The 18,717-nt window shown below is 46.1% G+C and overlaps 1 long non-coding RNA gene across 3 annotated transcripts in view; it reads right to left on the bottom strand.

The window, feature by feature from the left end:
* The window catches only part of LOC311600107, a 172,954-nt gene that overhangs the window by 53,389 nt on the left and 100,848 nt on the right, over nucleotides 1-18,717 (bottom strand). For 2 of the 3 annotated variants that reach the window (XR_014780143.1, XR_014780145.1), the window contains exon 6: nucleotides 12,348-12,566. The exons of the other annotated variant lie outside the window; for it this stretch is intronic. This is a non-coding gene — a long non-coding RNA (uncharacterized lncRNA). The remainder of the gene's footprint in view (nucleotides 1-12,347; nucleotides 12,567-18,717) is intronic. 3 annotated transcript variants of the gene reach the window in all.

Genomic DNA, 18,717 nt, shown 5'->3' with positions numbered 1-18,717 from the left:
ATAAAAATTACATTGCTTATACTTCTTTAGGCCCTCAAAATGTAATCCATGAAGACTCACAGTAAAATCCATGAGAGAACACCAATCCTCATGCCACGGTGGCTGCCTCTGCGCAGTAGTACTCCACATGAATTTTTCCTGTGGCTCCTGAGTCACAGTTGTCACACCTCTGTAACAGTATCACAATTCTAAGCCTGACACATGAATATACTGTTGCTATGCCAGTTCAATTTCAAAATGCAGCATGCGACCAGCTAAGGGCTTTCCTTTGATGGGGAGCCTCGGCATGCCTTCAGAAAGCAGCAGCTCAGCCCACCTCTCAGCTGTCCGGACTATGGGTTCCGTACTGGCCCGTGAGACTCGGGGGAGCACAGCATTACCGATGGCCCCCAGCTTGGACTTGCAGTTTTCTGACTTGGTTGGACGCAATGTGCACACGGTGTAAGTCATGCTTGGACTTTTGGTCTTCTGGTCTCTAGGGCAATGCTGGCTGCTCCTACAGCTCCCTGCCAGCCATGTGATGCTCAGAGCAAAAGACCGCACTGTGCTACGGAAGGATGGTGTTTATCGGCACAGTGACAGACAGCCGATTTCTCTCTCTTTTTGCGCGTGTAATGTATACCTGTAAGTGCAACCGCCCGTGTGCACTCGTGTGTGTCTGCCTGTACAGAGGACACGGTCATTTCCAGCCATGTTCCTCTGTTGCCCTCCACCTTGGCTTCCGACGCAGGAGCTTCTCACAGAACCTGGGGCTTGCTGTTACAGTGAGTCTCCTGCCTGCCCCTGCGGTCACCTGAGGTCAGAGGCACATGTCACATGGGTAGCTGCTATGTGGGTGGTGGAGCTCTGAACTCAGGCCTTCAGGTTTGCACAGAAAGCACTTACTTGCTGAGCCACCTCCACAGTCCTCTTCACTACCTTGACTAAGCTGACCTTGAGCTTTAGCCCAGGCAGCCACTGAACTTGCTTCTGTCTGTCTCAGCCTACAGTAGAGTACATAGGCTTGGTCAGTGTTCATCGTTTTCTGCCTTTTCAACTCGTTTGAGGTTTGTGTGTACGTAGTTCTCTGTTCTAAGTGGGACTTTTCTGCACTCAGGTCATGCTCCGCAGGTCATGTGGGAAAACAGTAAGCAGACGAAAGAGGAAGACACGAATCCATAAAAACAACAGGTGTGTTGGGAAATCAGGACAGAGAAATCTTAGGTTCTAACTGACTTCAGACAGGGAATCCAACACCTACCTACACAACCACACAGCAGCACTAGTAACAACAACCAGCAAGTGGAAGCTACCCGGTTACTCACCAGTGGGAGGTCACACAGAGAAAATGTGCTGTGCATGATGGAATATTACTCAGCTTTAAAAAGGAAAGAGCTCCTTTCTAGATTACAATGATGGACAAACATGGTGTGATCTGATGCATTCGAGGTCCTTATTTGTAAGAGCCACAGAGTTGGAAAGTAGACCAGAGATTCCTTGTAGATGAAGTCTGTTGTTTAAGGAATACATACAGTTTTGATGGAGAATTGAGAAAACAGATGGCAGTGACTGCACAGTGTGTCAGTGTGTTTGTGACATCACTGGTCAGTGCACTGAGTGGTGGCTAAGTACATTTTAAAAATGTATTTTATAATTAGAAATAATGTACACACTGTGTGGGGTGCGCACTCACCCACGCATGTGCACGACGTGCAAGCCCCAGGTCAGCAGTAAGCGTCTTCTTCCATCCGTCTACCTGACTCTCTTTGAGGCAGGGTTTCTCACTGAACCTACAACTCACCATCTCAACTAGACCAGCTGCTCAGTGAACCCCAGGGATCCTTCTGTCTCTGCACCCCAACACCACCCCATGAGAGCCACGGTTACAGACATGCACCTACGCTCCTTATGTGGCAGCTGGGGATTTGAACTCAGGTTTTCATGCTTGCTTGACAAGCACTTAATTAACTGAGCCACTTCTTCAGCCCTTGATATATGCACATTTTAAGGCCACAGAATCACACATAATAGATATTCTCTTTAAAAATTGTGTACCTCTGAAAGTCTGGAAGGTGGCTTCTGATGGGCACAAGAAAAAGTCAATGGTGCAAACATCAAAACACATTATTCTTGATACTAAATTCTTTAAATGTAATTATACAAGGCAGCTCAGAAATACAGACGAAAATTGAGAAAGAAGGGATGCTGTTTAACTTGAGAACGCACCAGACTTCCTTGTGGCTTTTTAAGACCCTTTCATCAAAGCCAGCTTAAAAATTCCCCACAACTAGGAAAGAACCTACAAATCCAAGCAACAACATAAGCAAGCAGGAAAATCATATGCATGGGGGCAAGTCCCCCCCCCTTTCCTTCTCAGCTGTAAGCACTGCAGAGCAGGACAAAACGCACACACACTCACCTGCCCCAGAGCAGGACAAAACGCACATGTGTGTACACACACATACACACACACACACACACACTCACCTGCCCCAGAGCAGGACAAAACGCACATGTGTACACATACACGTGTATACAAACACACACACACACACACACACACACACACACACACACACACAGACACCAGAGCAGCTTCAGGAATGTGAACCCCAGGAGGGACTGAGCAGGGCTGCTGATGTCAAAAACAGAGTAATAAGAATGTTCTTTGTACAAGGTGTCTGATATCATCTAAGAAAGACTTAAAGAGTTCACAGCACGTAACTACATTTTAGGCGTCAAACTAGGTCCTGGGTGCACATGCGGTATCACCATCCTGTCTCTAGTGAATTGGTCATTATTCTCCACAGGCAACATAGGTGCTGGAGGTACAGACATCAGGGGGCTCTGATGAGAAGAGGATGGACGCCTGAAAGTGACAGGGTCATGGGTTTCATCACGGAGAGTTCCACTCCCTGTGGGTCGCACAGGACAGTGAGTTAATGACCTCTGCAAGGCCACAAAGCTGCCCTCTTAAGACGAGAGAACTGAAGCACAGAGACTTCCCTCAGCTTCCAAGGAATGAACAGGATCAGAAAGCATCCTTGTTCAGTATCCACTTCTTCAGCAACTGAAACAGACATGGCAGGGGTGAAACTTAAGACTCAGAATGTTCAGGAAAGAGATGAGCTGCTGTGAGTGAGAACAGGCCATGGACAGAGCAAGGGTTCTCCAGGTGGGAGAAGCCAGGTCCCAGAAGCATAATCGGTGAATGGGGGGTGGGGGGAGCCCAAGGCCAGGAGCGGTGGATGTGCAGAGAGGGGTTCACGAGGTTATGCTATGTGCTGTGGAAAAGGCACTCTTGTACAGAGCCCAAGAGGTCACGAGCATGAGGCTACAAGAGGTTCTAACAGGCGTCACATTGAATGCACAGAAGGATGGCCCAGAGATTGTTTCCAGAGCGGGGACAGGGATGCTCCCATGGAAATCTGTGTCAGGAGCAATGAAAAGGAAGGGGATACAATGGAGACCAAAAGCAGTAGGATGTGGGAACTGGTGAGATGCTGTATTTTGACCAGATTTGTCTTCAAAGCTGAGAGAGAAGGATCCAGAAAGGGCCAATCAGTACACTAAGTCACAGATCATAGGCCTGGGTAATTCCGTACGTAGGAGGCACCATGCAAGTACTGTAGGGAGATGCCCACCTGGGACCAAACCAGGGAGCTCTGCAATGGGTAGAAAAGATCTGGCAAAGGGTAGGTAATGAGGGCAAAAGGCCACACGGACTGGGGCAGGGTAGAGAGTCCATCGGACATTGCTCACCACAAAGAAGCCACAAAGACGAGCACAGGTGACTGTAGTCTGTCTGAGGCCACAACCTAAAGGAGCCTGGCTGGACACCCACTGGGTCACAAGTGAAAACCCAAACAAGAACAACATGGGGACTGGGGACATCACTTCTACAAGCAGGTTCAGTTCCTGGCAGACACCAACAGAGGGGGCCTCACGATAAAGCACCACTAACGCTCCGAGTCAGAAGCAGTAGTAAAGAACGGGGTGGGGCTCAGGGCTCACTGGAAAAGCTAACGGGGGGTGGGGGGTGGGTGGGGGGGTGGGGGGGGTGAGGGGGGGTGTAAGGTCATGGGAAGGAAAACCTTTAGGAAACAAAGAGGGGCTGAGGGTGCAGGGGTGGGCGGACACGGGGTCTCACGGCCCTGGAGACAGGAGGGTGAAAAAGCAGCAGGCCACTCCTTCCTCTTTTCTCTGCCACACGGCAGTTGACAGCAGCTACTGGGGAAACACACAGGAAAATAGTTGGAAAGTTAAGTGTCGGCCCGGTGGGTTTCTCTGTGGCTCAAAGCCTGAGGCCCACATCCCAGTTCTTTGCCCTCTTAGCAAACACCCAAATAAAAACCAGAAACTGGATGATGCTGAGCAGCCTCAAGAGAGGTCAGCAAGTCAGCCATCACCAGTCAGATGGACCGCTAACGGACAACAGACAAGCACAGTGGCCATCCTAGGTGCCTTCTTGGCACATGGCCTTCTGGATTGTATGCAATCATGAAGTACATGTCTTCAAACGAAAAGGTTCACAGCACTCACACGCCTATCAGTCCAGTTGGAGCTGGGGTTTAATTCTGGGGTCGCTGACCCTTCTAAATACAGGGGGTGTAAACATGTGCAGGTCTGACCTGAGCACGGCAGGCAAGCCAGTTAAGGAAGGACCCATCTCAGCCACTTCTCCCAGGCACATCGCTAAGTCTGCTCCTGCCAGCAAACTGCTAAGGACAGCAGAAGCTGGCCAGGAGCTGAGCACAGACATGCAAGTACAAACACGGGCTCAGAAGGTGGCGTTTCAAGTGAGTGGGTGCTCCTTTTCTTGCAGTCTGCATCCTCTGGGTGAGAGTGGATTAATACTCAAACCTGGCCTGTACAGCTGGGGTGCGGGCGATGAGCGCAATGGCAGATGTGTAGAGCAGTTCACCCGTTTGTTTGTGGGTTTTGTTGTTGCTTTTGATGCTCTTAAGGCACACTTTTTGTCCTTTTAGCATGAGAGCAACACTAATTTCCTTAAGTTAGCCAGGCTGTGATCAGGGCCTAACTCTATGCCCTTTGTCTGCTGTAAATGACCCTGGAAGCAGGCACTCCAAGTCTCCCTGTATTGGGCCAGCACGTCTAATCCAGCGAGGGTGAGTATCCATAAAGACACCAAGCTGAAGTCTAAAGCTCAGAGGATGTCAAGAGAGATAATCTCACTTATCCTGCCCAGTCTACTAACACGCAGGGCGACGGCTCAAGGCTGCCATGGCACAGAACATATGACACCTGAGTCAGAACAAACTGCTCCTCTTGCCACTTATATTTGGGGTTAGGAAGTTAATTTACTCTAGTTGAATAATTTTGTTGTCTTCCTTACACTATTATTAATCCATTAGTTTTCAAGTAAGGAATCTTTTTAATGTTATTATATTCATATTTTAAAGCACCGTGAATTGTTTTTTTAAAAAAAACCTACAACTTTATACAAAAGGTTCCCTAGTCAGTGTTCAGGGCCTGTTTAACTCAGGTCTGCTTTTGCGCACACTGTATTTGCTATTAGAATACTGCTTCACAAGCTGCTAAAAACACTCTAGGAGTAATTTTTTGGGACTTGGGCCCATCTACTAGGCTAAGTAGCAAATCAGTTACTTTGCAGGTCACACACATCCATGTTTTGTAGTATGAACAGTCTTTGTGAACCTCAGCTTATGGTACTCGGCTCTGCACAGGTAAATACACTGCATTCAACATGAAGCTTATAGGGACCTTGGCACAGGTACAACAATGCCTCTTAAACACACGGATTCTGTCAGTCGCTTCTGAAGCACTGTCCACTACACCCAAGTCACACTTGGAGCTTAGGGATGATGGAGTAACCAACCGGGGGCTGTTACACCCTGGACTCAGGTGATACACGGTACATGCATACATCTGTGCAGCTTTTTTATTTTGAGTAAAGGTCTTACTTTGTAGCTCTAGCTACCTGAGAACTCCCTATGAAGACCAAGCTGGCCTTGAACTCACGGAGATCTGCATTGTGCATCTTGAGTTCCAACGTGACCTTTTCACACGATACACAATGTGCTTTGACCATATTTGCTCCCTCCACTCTTATTCCCTCTCTTTTCCCTACTTTTTTAAATTTTAATTTGCACCCTTCATGAGAGAAAACGGTGTTTGTTTGAGTCTGGCTTATTTTGCTTGACTATGCATGTACACCACATTTTCTTACTGATTTATCTGTTGGACACCTAGGCTGAGTACATGGTTTGTCTATTGTTGGGAACACGCCAACAGACAGGGGGTGCAGATGTCTGAGCTGTACACTGACTTTGATTCCTTTAGGTGTATCCCAGGAGCAGAGAGGCTGGGCCATACTCTACTTTTAGGTTTTTGAGAACCTCTATACAGATTTCCATAGCGCCTGCAATAATTTACATTCCCAATAACAGTGAGTCAGGGTTCTCCCTGAAGCCTCACCAGCACTTGCTGATTTTTAATTTTTTGATGACAACTGGGGCAAGATGGAATCTCACTGTGGTTTTGATTTGCATTTTCCTGATAGCTGAAAATGCTGAGCATTTTTTAAAAAAATGTACTTACTGGCCACTTTACACACTTGTTTAGGTACCTTTGAAATAGATCCACATATATATGGACAAGTGACTTCCAACACCAGTGCCCAGACGAGTATGAAAATGCAGCCCCTTTACAAGTCATGCTAGAAAGGTGTACACGAAGCAGGTGAGGCTCTGAACACACAAGAACTACTAACTGGAGACTGAACACTGGCCAAAGAGTAAACCTGCACACACACGCTTCACAGAGCTGGGGCAAGATACTTAGGGGGGAATCTGCCAATCGTGCAGGAATCTTTTGTGTTTAAATTCTCTTAAACTTTAAACTTCTCAGCACAAGATATTTCCTAATTTAAAACTCAGGGAATAAGGGTCTGATATAGTCAGATATATAGCAGTTACTCTACCACCTGAGAGACAGAAGGCTCAACAGCTAAAGCCTGGAACATACAGAATACAAAGCAAAACAGCAAAAACAAAAGAAAAAATTCAAAAGATGTGAATAGATACGCCAAAAACATGACACATAGGTGGCAGGTAACTACATATTATTCATGAAGGAAATGTAGATTTTAAAAACACAGCGAGACACTACTTGATGTTCACGAGAATAAGCGAACTTAGAAAATCAGCAACATACGCAGCTAGGGAGGAAGTGAGCTCCTGGAATCCACCCTGCTTGCTGGCGTAATATACAAAAGAGAACACATAAGCTTTATAAAGGTAACAGATCCAAGCGTAGGTCAAGAAGAGGCACAAGCTGCATCTCTGCTGCAAATCCTGCAGCACCACAGAGGATGAGTGAAGAACAAACGCATACAGCAGTAAAGATCCTGGGTGGAAGGTGGTGGACCAGAGCTCTCTCTGACTCCATCTGTAGTATGACGCTAGAGCGACAGCATGCTTATGGCAGCAAGGGAGGGAAAGGACTAGGCAAGGGACTAGGAATACAACGTAAGGGAGCTATTCTGTCTCTTGATTGGAACACAGACTTAAGAGTCCCCTGGAGACCCATGTACTTTCCCACAGTTAATTCCTCAACTGTGTCAGGCAACTGGAGCTGATTAATTGCCATCTGTGTTTCCCACTTCATAGCATGTATGACAAACAGGGGTGAGGACAATCTACATGGGCTTGGAGGTTCTTAACAAACAAATGGAGACAGTCTAGAAACATCTCAAAGAACAGGAAGAAATGGGAGGGTTTATGCTCTCCAGGGAATGAATGCCACAAAAATAGATGGTAGCCACAGATCAAGAACAGCTACCACTACTCTTGTAAATTTTAATAACTAGGCACCCGGTGATGTTCACTCTGTGAAATAACATCAGTTCACATTTTCATCTTGTCAGGTAATTTCTGAGTTAGTTTTCAGAAAGCCCATTGTGGCCACAGAACCCCATTAATGAACTCTTTTCCATGACTAAATGCCAACCGCTACTGAATGCTCAAGTTCCCCAAGATCCCATGCATTGAAGGCTTGGTCCTCAGTCCTTGATGCCATGAGGTGGCAGACAGAACCTTGAGGAGGTGGAGCCTAGCAGGCAGAAGTGAGGTCATACTGGGACTCGTGACCCTGCTCCCCTTTCACTTCCTAGCCACCGTGAGGTCAGCAGCTCCACAATCACAAACTGTTTCAACACAGACCCTAGACAAGAAGCAGACAGTTTGAGGACCAGGACCCTCAGCCAAACTCTTCCCTTTCCTTGCAAGCGGACTATTGTGGATATTTTACCACAGTGACAGAAAACTAACACATCTGGCTGAACTTATTTTCTTACTTAATTGTTCAGATTTAGTTCTGATAAATCAGCTAGTGAAGAACTTGACATTTTAAGGGAGGGGTGTGGTTCAGGGTGCTGTGCTACTGGAGAGAACTCAGTGCAGTTACTGAAAGGATTTTTAAAGATTTATCCTGGCTTCCTCTCTACAACTAAGCACACACATACATACACCCCCTGCCCCGTACACACACACTAGAAGCCGAGAGCTTTGCTCAAATGTCTGGAGGGTGAGGTGGGACCCAATACGCCAAGCAGAGGCAGCTACATCCTGGACTCCGTCTGAGAGACACTGAGGAGGGCAAGTGACTGTATTCAGGGAAACTCCCATAAGGCTCCAAGTTGGAAGGAAGCAAGTGCATTCTGGGACAGAAGCGGTCGGAAGAACGGAAAGTAGTGGCAGCATCACACAAGTATTCCTCCCCTGCCCGCTTCCTGTGCTTGTAAGAAAGAGCAGACCTTTACCCCACCCCCAGGCAAAATGAAAACAGGGAAGTAAGTCCCTAAGATCGAATAAAAGCCTCATGAGAACTAAACCACTAATGTGGCTGTGAGACTCCCACCCCCCAAATCCAGCCCTCCTCACTGCAGCCCTTAGTAGTTTTCCCCTAGCACAATACTGGGAGGCCCACTCACGGGGAGAGGGGCGCTCACCCTAACACTCAGTGTTGCAGTCTGTGGGAACTTTAATATGAATGAACCACAGAAAAAACAGACAAGTATCAAAAAAAAAAAAAAACACACACACACAAGATAAAAAACAAAAGGACACTGGAAACAATATAAAATTCAAGACATCAAAGAGTTTCTTTTCTAAAAAGAAAAATAAAATCTTTCATTAATAATAAAAAAATTGAGAAACAATATTCCATATAATATCAAGACATCATCCAAATAAAAGGCCTAGGAAATTTAAAAATCACAAGCCCAAGAAAGAAAGCACTATGTGTTGGTCCGCCTACTTACAGCTGGGACCCCCCCCCCCCAAGAGCTTCGCCCCACGTGCAGTCGGGGCTTCCTGTGGCGTGCTAGGCTGCACGTGGCTGTGGTAAGTTCAGGACAGCACACAGAGCACAGGCTCACGGCAAGGAGGCACGGGCATGATGTGCCACTGCAAGAAAATCTGCGAAACTCCTGGGCTAGTTTACACTGTGATGGGTGAATTGTTCTTCATAACTGTTTTTCCTTTCGACAACAGAGTACCCCAAAGATCAAGTGAGTGCTGGAAAGAATAAAAGTAAATGGGCCCCGAAAGCCTCCTGGGAGGATATCGAGAGGCTGAGCAAGCCGAAGGCACAGAGGCGCGGCCCTTCCTTTTAAAGCAACAAGGGCAGTGGATCAGCGGTCAGTAACAACGCTCGCCACAGAGCCCTGTTAAAACAAAACAACTTGTGCCTGTTCGTGAGCATGAGCACGGGCACAGGGGCAGGTCCTCACCTTCTACCTTGCTTCTTGCCTGTGTAGGCGCCAGGCTAGCTGGGACCCACGTTCTGAAAGGAGCACTGGGATCACAGAGGCACACTCCTCCCCACCTTACCCAGGGAGTGATGGCCCTCGCCACCAAAGCCCTCTTTTTATTTTAAAAAAAATGCTCTCATGTGGTACTTACTATTCCAAAATAGAAGTCAACAGTAGAATTAGCTAGTGTATAGCTTTTAAAAAGCTAAAGCAATTCCCTAAATTCAACATAAAATAGAAAAGCAATATATTATTAAAATATTCATATTTCAATATATAGTTTGAGGTTTGATTTACTGTCTGATAAAACCGGCCCTTGTAACTTAGTTGAACTTAGAAGTAAGATAGGCCAGTGAGATGGCAGCAGGTTAAGGCACTGGCCACCAAGTCGGCTGTCTTGAGTTCCTGTGAGTTCCTTGCAAGAACTCAAAGTCAGGTGAAAAACAGGACCTGACTCTTGCATGTTGCCCTTTGGCCTCAACACATGCACAGCACACAATCGCACCATAGCATGTGGACACTCAAATAAATAAATGTAATTTTTAAAAGAAACAGGCAGATTCAACGGTGAGCCACTGTTAAGACAACAAAATGAAAGTGAGTATGCTCTGTGGATGCAAATGCAAAAAAATATTTTTGTTTATGAAAAATGGAGTTAAGTCTAGGTTCAGAAAATTATAAACTTACAAGTCATGTGGGATACTGGCTACGTTTTTCTGTAAGGGGTTGCTAACCCTTAAACGTATGCTTGTAGTACAAGCTGAACCACTTTCACAAATTTCCACTAGGGGGAAGCCCTACTTCCTGAGAATCTCGGCAAAGACTTATGGGATCACTATGAGAACCATTGCCCCAGAGATCAAGCATGAACTAGCTAAAAAAAAAAGATTAACTTCATACAAAATGGCCACAAAGAAGTCAGCTTAGACCTATGTCATTCACTGTGTCTATGTTCAACGCGTTCCCTCTTAGAACTATCCGCTCCCAACAGAACTCCAAGTGGAAAGCTCTCTTCCCTGTGCCATTTATTTAGCACAAAGTGATTCTAATTTGAAAAGTTTTAAGATTCAGATCTGGCTAACTAGTGAGACTAGGGAGTTTTCAGGGCTGTACAGCTCTTGCTTCCCCAAAACAAGAATTAGAGCATTCTTTCACATGTGGTCGGCACAGGAAGGGGGGGGGCATTTACTGTAAATGCCTCTCTGATGCAATCCAACCACCTCTTTCAAAGAGAGAATTCATCCAAGAAGCCTTAGTCACTTCTTCTAGAAAAATGCCACTGCTGTGAGTGTACACAGACTGAACCACACGCTTAGAGACAAGAGATGAGCTGGTTCGGCCAAGAGACAACAGATCAACAGATGGGGAAGAGCGATCTCGGCTTCATCAGAACGGAGCAGCAGGGTTATTTCCGAGGCTGGCCTTTGAGCCGGGAAAGCCTGACAGACAAGTTACCATCACTGTTTCATAAATCAATTGCAGGGAAATTTCCCCTCTGCCTAGCTGTGGAAACACTTCCTAAAAATGTGGGCCTCTGGTTTATAACCAGGAACCAGGCATAATTAGTAACTTAGCAACTGTGGCTATTTAGTTTAAATTTTTTTTTCAGATGTAGAACGAAAAGAGGAATCCTGTAATTTAAAATCTGAAACTGAAAGCACAAGTTGGAGAAGGTGAATTACACATGAAGAGGGTAAGACAGTGGGAGACGCTCAAGAGCAGTTGCATAGAAAGGCAGTTCTGAGCTCTTCTGGAAAGAAGACTCCTGTCCCCGAGCCCCCAAATCCAAGCAGAGGAAGCTACGGGAAGGTTCCTCCCGTTCCTGCTTACCCAGGACACCTTGAGATCTCCTCAGGCTGAGAGGTGCGCACTTGCTTTTCTGGAGGATTCGGGCAAGACTCAGGGCTGTGCACTGCGGAGGCTGGGGAGCCCCTGGATGCATGACACCACACAGGGTAGTGTCTGTGGGCTGAGCAAGCCATTGGCTACACAAGGCCAAGGCGTGTGGAAGTCTGATTTGCCAACCTTCGGGTACGCCTGTCACAGCCCATCTCAGGGGGGACGCGGATCGCACTACACCCCAGGAGAGTCAAAACTAGACAGGGTTCGTTGTTCCCCGGCACTCTCCCCAGCCCAGAGGAAACCACAGCCAACCACAGGAGATCTGGCTCCTCCACCAGGCGAAAAGAAATTATGATGTCGACACCGGCAATTTACCAAGGAATCCCACAGCAATGCCAGAGCTTGCTCGCTGTATACGGCTGCCTGGGAGTCAGATGGAGGTGCAGGCAAGGCACACACATCTTAAGCTAAGAGGACAAGGCCACGGTTTGGGAGTACCATGGAGGTGGCAAATTCTGCCAAAGAGTAGTAAAATTATAAAAAGAGGAAATGTTAACTTCTTGTTTGTCTGGTGAGCAACAAGAGAGGAAAAAACTAAGGCTGCCAGAGCCACTGTGTAACTGATCCTTTATACCGGTGTTTCCACGTGTTCTTGACACATGCGCGCTTAGATGCCTCAGGGGCACCCCGGAGTGTGCTCCTCACCACAGCCTGGGTCATCCTCCTTTACCTTCAAGTTTGAAGGCCATTGTTCCTCTCTGTGGAGCTGAAACAGCTGGCTGTAGACACTTCCATCTCCCTTTTCAGACAGTGCTTCACTCGGATTCTTGTCATCAACACAACTCCAGCGAGTGTGGCTGAAACTTCAGCAAGACGAGAGCCGGGCTGGGTTGCCTGTGCCTGCCCTTCCTCCCCCATACTGGAGGGGTAAAATCCAAGCTGATGAAACCTGGGTGGGAGGAGCAGTATTTGAGACTGACTCTGAACATTATGTTAGGGCAGTGGCTCTCAACTCTCTTAATGCTGTGACCCTTTAGTAAGTTCATGTTGTGGTGATCCCCAACCACGAAATTGTTTTTGTTGCTACTTTAAAGCTGTCATTTTGCTACCGTTATGAATGGTAATGTAAGGATCTGTGTTTTCCAATGGTCTTAGGTGACCCTGTGAAAGGGCCGTTTGACACCCCCCCCAAAGAGACTGCGACCCACAGGATGAAAATCACCGCATTAGAAGATAGTGTGCCCGGAAAACAAAGGAGATTCTGAAAAAAAAAAAGATGCTTGGATGTGAATGGTGCGCCACGCAAGAGGCTTCAAATCAAGGACTTTATATAAATGGACTGTTTTTTTTAAAGTAGTACATGGCTCATCAACTCAGCTTCTGCCTTGGGCAAGAGGGACACATGTGAATGCATTTCCTACACAGCTTGTGTTGGCTTTGAGCACCTAATAGTCCCAAGCACCCTGGCATTGCCTTCCTGTGTTTCTCTTTAAACGTTTTCTGTGTTATGTGTACACCTGCATGAGTTTATGTGCACCATGTGGGTACAGGTGCCTTCAGAGGCCAAAAGAGGAGCACAGAAGCCCTGGAGCTGGAAACTTGGGTTGTCTGCCAGAGAGAGCACTCGGCCCTCTCAGCCACAGAGCCGAAGCTCCAGCTCAACCTCACGTTACTTCTCTCTGCTCTACTTGGTTTCTACAGGCCTATGACCACTTAGAAACCCAGAATTTTCCAACATGTCCCCTCCATCTTAAGCACTCATTGCACTCTAACATGCCAAGGAAGTCTCGCCTTTACAGCATGGATTCAGGAATGTTGTGAAATGCGAAATATGGAAACTTGATCTTACTCTTCTTCGTTTCCACAGGTACTTTCTGAAGCGGGAGCCCAGAGGAGAAACAGCGTTCTCTCAAAGAAGTTCTTTAAAAGCAACACCCCCCCACACACACACATCTTATTTCAGCATCATTATCTATTCAGACAGCCTAACACAAACAGGAAGGAAGCTAACACTTAATTTGGGACTCTCAGCTGATCTAGCTTTGTTTACTCCTAACAGTAAAATCTGGCTGTCAGAACAGAGATTTCCGTACTTCATGTTAGCACTGAAGCCCCTTTCATTCCCCACTAAGGTCACAGGTGAGGGTCGGCTGGCGCACTCAATGGCAGCACACCACAGGACAGAGCCCTTCCAACTTTCCCCTGTTGGCACTACCTTCCCTGGTGCGGCCAAATCCTACCGATTCTTCTTTACATTTAAACTTTATCAGCGTGTGCCTTTATGCCTCAAGAGTGAGGCGTGCCTCAGGTGTTCGTGTTTTTGTTTTAGCCATGTCAGGTCAAATCTCAGACAAGCATCCTTCCTACTACCTTTAACTTTAGAGTTCTGTCACACCTTTGACAAGTGTGGACCCGAATACAAACATTACTAAATCTACCAGCACCCCTGGGGAACTATACCATTAAAGTAAGTTTAAGGTTATTTTAGAAGCACAAACTTTAGTCAAGACATGTTTCATATTTTTAAGAACATCATCTTGATGTACGAGAGCTCATGGTACATTTCAACTCAGGTATGTATATACTTAATTTTTATATGCTGGTGTGTTAATCTATTAAGCTCTATACCGTGTAATGGCTTTTCTGCCAATGACAGGACCTTACGCAAAAACAGACCCACAAGGTATTATTGGCCAGGGATGCCTTCATTTGCAAAACACATCCTGCCACTTACACAATGACAAAAATGAGTGATGTCACCTGACATGCCCCTGTCCTTAAGTGGTACATGGTTGTAGTGTGAGACTTAAGTATTGCCAACTGAGAGCTCATGCGCACATATCGGAGAACCAAAGGGAAAGGGGAACTTAATATTGGGTAATCATTAACCGAAAGATTTAATACCACGTCAGAATAGAGGGCAAAGATTGGACCGCCACCTCTAAGAGTTGGCTATTTCTAAGCTCTACCAACACAGAAATACCAAAGTCCTTTCTTATCTTCTGGGTGCAATTTTCTGGTTTTTATAAAGATGTGTCTCACCTGACAAAACTGCTATATTTTAAGTTTATGCAAGGAAAATGCTCAAAGTGAGGGGAGATGACCAGGAGGGACGCCCACCAGGGCCACTGGCTTGAATCTGGGAAGCCCCGGGGCTCCATAATCAACTGTCCCTTAGAATAAACATACTACCTAAGTAAAACCAGCAGGGAACTTTATAGTATTGTATCAGAAATATACAGGGAATTAAAATGATTCACCATTTCCAAATTCATGTTCAAATCATTATTTTCAGCAACTATGTATCTTCCTATGACTCTGAATTTAGTTTTGTCTTGAAAATGATGAGGAGATATTCTGGCAAAGTCAACAGCATTTAAAAAGTCTGCCCTTAATCATGGGTGCACTGAGAGCCTTAGTGGGTGCCTGAAGCATCATCTCATACAGAAAGCCCTACACATGCTGTACTTTATCCTATGCATTCATCCATATGATAAAACCTGAACTCATAAACTAAGTGCAGAAAGAGATTAGCAACCAAAGTTTTAAAGAGTATTATTTCGTGTGGGCTTAGGACTGCAGACCGTCTTCCCCTAGGAATCCTGGCCGTTTGACAGAGCTGACTTTGCCCGTGATGTATGTGTCACGCTACGTGAAGAGCGAGTGTGCATCCGTGGAGCAATGCCGGCCATCACTGGACATACAACATGCTAAGAATGGCCTTCGTTTGTCTGTATGCACATGTCAGAAGGCTTAACTACTATGACTGGGACCTTTCAGAGTTGACCACACAGTGTGTTCCTACCTTCGTGTGACTGATGAATGTTCTTGAACTTTCTAGCTATAACTAGCACTCCAAACTGAATTCACAGGGAAGCAAGCATGTGATCTCAGGTAAAGAGAAAGGGACTTATCATGCAGATAGAATCTGTGTACCTACTTCATGTATGTGGAATCACCACATAGATGTGGTGAAATGTCACCAAGACGAGAGGAGAATGGTGATCAAATCGCTCCAGGTTCAGCAGCAGCAGAAAGGTGTTGGGATGAACATACATACACCCTGTGCCAGGAGAACCGTGCTGCTGTGAACGGCTGACCGAAGGAAGGTGGTGTGTGTGTGTGTGTGTGTGTGTGTGTGTGTGTGTGTAGTCAGTCATGTGTGAACAAGATGTGTGCAAACCAAGAGAGTGTGTGTGTGTGTGTGTGTGTGTGTGTGGTCAGTCATGTGTGAACAAGATGTGTGCAAACCAAGAGTGTGTGTGTGTGTGTAGTCAGTCATGTGTGAACAAGATGTGTGCAAACCGAGTGTGTGTGTGTGTGTGTGTGTGTGTGTGTGTGTGTGTGTGTGTAGTCAGTCATGTGTGAACAAGGTGTGTGTAAACCAAGAGTCTACAATCTGGGAAGGCGTGTGTGTGTGTGTGTGTGTGTGTGTGTGTGTGTGTGTGTGTGTGTGTGTGTTTTCAATATGGTAAGAAGCTGGTTGTCACTCTGCCAGAGAAGTAGCTATTTGGTCCAGCTGCTGACTCAGATGGTGAGAGCACAGAGGCAGGGTTCAGCATGGTGTCAGGGTGTGTGGTTGGCTTTGTGGTGTCCAAGCACGACCAGCAGTGAGCTCCCCACAGGCTTGGAGATGGCTGCGCAGGCATGAGCCAGCAGAGCAGCTACCTCTTCAGGCCTCTGTCCTCCAACAAGAGAGACTCTGTAGGGGAGGGAGCTAAGGACTATAGTTTTAAGAACCTGTTGTTATTACTAGCATAGCTAATTCTAAATCACTTATGAAACAATTAATGCACCTCATCTTATCATTCTTACCCATTTTAATGTTACACATCTGCCAAATGTGAATTGAACTAGAGCAGTGGTTCTTAACCTGTGGGCTGTGACCCCTTTGGGGATCGGATGACCTTTCACCGAGGTCGCCTAAACCATCTGCATATCAGACAGTTACATTACAATTCGTAACAGAGGCAAAACGGTTATGAAAACTGCGGTCAGCACAACACGAGACACTATGTTAACGGATCCCAGCATTAGGAAGGTTGAGAACCACCGAACTAGAGTTGATATTTTGAAAGGTCTTTTTAAAAATGATCACATAAACTGACTTTACAAAATTTACTGACATTTGAAATTGCGTGATGAGTTGACCAACAACACATAATGGAGTCCACAGTTGTATGAGCACGCACACGTGTGTGCTTTTATTTGGTTATAGTTTGGTGGTGTTTTTGTTGTTTTGTTTGTTCCCTCTTTTTGGGCGTTCTTTTCTTGGTTTTGGGAAAGTTGTATTGCATATTTGTTTGTTTTTGAGAAAGAACATAAAGTTGGGTGGGCAGGGAGGGTGAGAAGATCTGGAAGGACTTGGGAAGAGGAAGAATAACAAAATACACTTAAATTTAAAATTTGTTTTAAATAACAACAATAAAGTTAAATGTGTTGAACAGCAAATTTCCAGTTCTGCCAGCAGAGGGCTTGGGAGCATGAAGGCACGCTTTTTTTTTTAAACACTACAATCCTGATCCTTTGGGTCCCTATGAAGTTACTCTGTGGTCTAACACAGGGATTTTCAAGCCATGCAGGGCCCCATTCATGCTGTAAGCAGCACTTTCAGAAAAATGAAATGAACACATAGGAAGGCTAGAGCTCATCACATTATGCAACTGCATGTGTGGCATGCACTCTTGCATGCTGTAAAGGCCTACACTTTCTGGGGAAGAAAACGGCCTATTGGGGAAGGTTAGAAATTATGCTTGCAATGAAGTAGGCGGATCATGCGCAGAGTCAGCGCTATGCCATCCTCATCATCTTGGGAGCAAACCCACAGGCAAGGTGTGTTTACAGCTATGCTGAGTATCTACCCTGAGGTACCCTGTTAAGTCACTCACCCTGTATCTATTCTCCCTGAGGGGTTAAGAAGAGACGAGGAAGCTCAAACAACCAAACAAAACAAAACAAAAAAATCCAACCACAAAAACCTACTTCAAATCCATTACACAGGGTTAGTTGTTAGTTTTTAAGTAGGTTTACAGTAATGGCAGCCATCATACACTGAGCCCTTAGCATGCACCACACACAGCATGTGCTACACACTGTATACATCAGTAACTCCCTTGATCCTCTCTGTAGTGCCATAAAGTAGACACTAATGTTATCTGTTTTACAGATAAAGAACACAAACATTAAGCCATTTGCTTGCAATGCAGTTAGTATGAGACACGGGATGTCATGCTTTTATTTGCAGAGCATCAGTACCGCAACTGTGAAACATGAACTACCTTGGGTCTAGCCTCACCTCTTCCTGACTGTTATGCCAGTACATGCAGAGCGACCGTACTTCCCATGCTTACCACAATAGGAGTGGACACCACGTCCTTTTACCCATACCTTTCTGCAATAAACTTACATCTTATTATTTAAATCACAGAGAGGAGGAGTTTATTATAGTGTTGGTCCTCAACTTTCAGTATTAACTGGCCATTCGTAACATCACAACCAGAACTCATCTCCAAAAGCCAGTGACAGGTGATTCCTGGGCTGACATCTGGCGCTCCAGGCGTGCCTCAGGCGCTGCACTCTCTGGCTAGGGGCCTCACCAGATTCAAACAGGCTCTGAGGGAACTGTAGGTCTGCCACGCTGTGACAAGTGTAGAGTCATGACTCAGGAAAACATCAAACGGCGTGTGTCCCTGATGATTTCCCCAATCTTACTGCCTTCAGGTTTCCTAGCAAGGTCTATAACAGGGCCTATACAGACAGCAAGTCAGACATCAGCCCTGCTGCTGGCTGCGTGAGTCCTAGGAGTCAGTCAAGAAGAAGACCCTTACTTTTAAAGCACCATTCAAGTTGCCATTTAAAGGTTGCTGTGATTTGGATGTGAAATGTCACCTTACAGGATCCTAGGTTAAATGCTTAATGGATACTTGACAGAGCTGTTCTGAGAAACCGTAGAACCTTTAAAAGGTGGGGTGCTGTGAGGGGTGGACCCACCCTTCTTGTGCACATACTCTTGGAGATGTGAGGAGTCCCAGCCATACATTACAACTCCAGCATGCCTTCCTGCCACGACCGACTATGTCCTCCAACTGTGAGACAAAGGA

Source organism: Acomys minous (assembly GCF_964271855.1).
Source record: "Acomys minous genome assembly, chromosome: 6".
NCBI classification, from domain to species: domain Eukaryota; kingdom Metazoa; phylum Chordata; class Mammalia; order Rodentia; family Muridae; genus Acomys; species Acomys minous.
This window is presented reverse-complemented; position numbering and strand designations above follow the sequence as displayed.